The 1,604-nt window shown below is 44.1% G+C and overlaps 1 non-coding gene across 1 annotated transcript; it reads right to left on the bottom strand.

Moving 5' to 3' along the window:
• Positions 1-1,100: 1,100 nt before the first annotated feature.
• Trnat-agu (transfer RNA threonine (anticodon AGU)) lies at positions 1,101-1,174 on the bottom strand. Its single transcript has one exon. It is a non-coding gene; the product is annotated as a tRNA-Thr (tRNA).
• Between the last annotated feature and the right edge of the window lie 430 nt (positions 1,175-1,604).

The following is a 1,604-nucleotide window of genomic DNA, read 5'->3' on the forward strand; positions in this document are numbered from 1 at the left end:
ACTGCTGCAGACGAATCACAGTGAAAGAATTGTCACGCTATGTTGGGATAGGGGCAGGAAGTGTTTGCAGAATACTGAAAGTGTTGGCGTTAAAAAAGGTTTATGCCAGGTGGGTTCCCAGGATGTTGACAGTGGCTCACAAAGAAACAAGGAAAACGGTATGCAGCGAACTTTTGGGACAGTACGAGAATGGAAAAGTTATGGCTACAGTGTTTTACGATTCCAAAGGACTCTTGCTTGTGGACATCATGCCAGGTGGAACCACCATAAATTCTGATGCATATGTGACGACAATGAAGAAACTTCAAGCTCGGCTGAGTCGTGTTCAACAACATCGGCAAAAGCAGGATGTTTCGCTGCTGCACTACAATGCACGGCCACATGTCAGTCAAAAAACCATGGAAGTGATCACAAAACTCGGATCGACAACACTGACACACCCGCCTTACAGTCCTGACCTGACTCCATGTCACTATCATCTCTTTGGGAAACTGAAAGACTCTGTTTGTGGAATAAGGTTTGAAGATGATGACTCCCTTGTGCACGCTGTCAAACAGTGGCGCCAACAGGTTGGTCCAGAATTATACCGTGCGGATAGGCGTTGGTTCCAAGATGGCGTAAGGTAGTTGAGGAGGATGGAAATTATGCGGAGAAATGAAAATATTGTTCCTAAACTTTCAAACATGTAGAATAAAAGATGGATTAAAAAAATAGTGTGCATTTCTTTTGGAGTGACCCTCGTACGTTGCGGCAACGCCCTCATACAGGAAATTCTTGAGCGCCCCTTTACGTAAAATGTCCTGTTAAGAAGGGTCACCTTTTTCCTTGTCCATTTCCAAATTTTGACTTCACTGCGACATTCAACGAAGCCCCGACACCAAGTGATCTAAAAGCAGAGGAGCCTGAAACTAACAGAAGAAAGACGGCAAAAATTTGTTCGATAAATCGATTCGGAGTATAGGTACATGTAAAACGGAAATTTAAATAGCAAATCATTTATGATATTTCGGCATAGGATGTCATGTGCAGTGACACACTAGATCGTTATTTTGAAGTTCAGTGCGAATAACACCATGTAACAGTAAGAGAAAAAATTTGCGAGGCACCGGAGGGATTCGAACCCTCGATCTCCTGTTCACTAGACAGGCGCTTTAACCAACTAAGCCACGGCGCCCGACGATGATGAGTATGAATATAGGAGGAAGCCACAACCAGGATCCCGCAGCAGGGTCTGCAGGTGATGCGGCTGGTGTCATGAGAACACTTGTGTGCCGAATACGGTACACTGAGGCACATGCTTTTTCTCAAGAATTATTTCAGAACATCGCCGACATCTCGTACATTTGGTGCAGGTAAAACTATGGAAAATCCAGGTTGCAATAATGTTAGTATTATGAAATTGATAGTTGCTACTCACCATATAGCGCAGATGCTGAGTCGCAGAAAGGTACAACATAAAGACTGTCAGAAAGTAAGCTTTAGGCCATCAAGGCCTTCGACGAAAATAGACAACATACACACACATACACACACTGGTCTCAGCCGCCAGAGACTGTGGTCATGTGTGAGAGTTGAATTTGCGTGTGTGTATGTTGCCTATTTCC

This window comes from Schistocerca serialis, chromosome 2 (assembly GCF_023864345.2).
Source record: "Schistocerca serialis cubense isolate TAMUIC-IGC-003099 chromosome 2, iqSchSeri2.2, whole genome shotgun sequence".
In the NCBI taxonomy this organism is placed as follows: Eukaryota; Metazoa; Arthropoda; class Insecta; order Orthoptera; family Acrididae; genus Schistocerca; species Schistocerca serialis.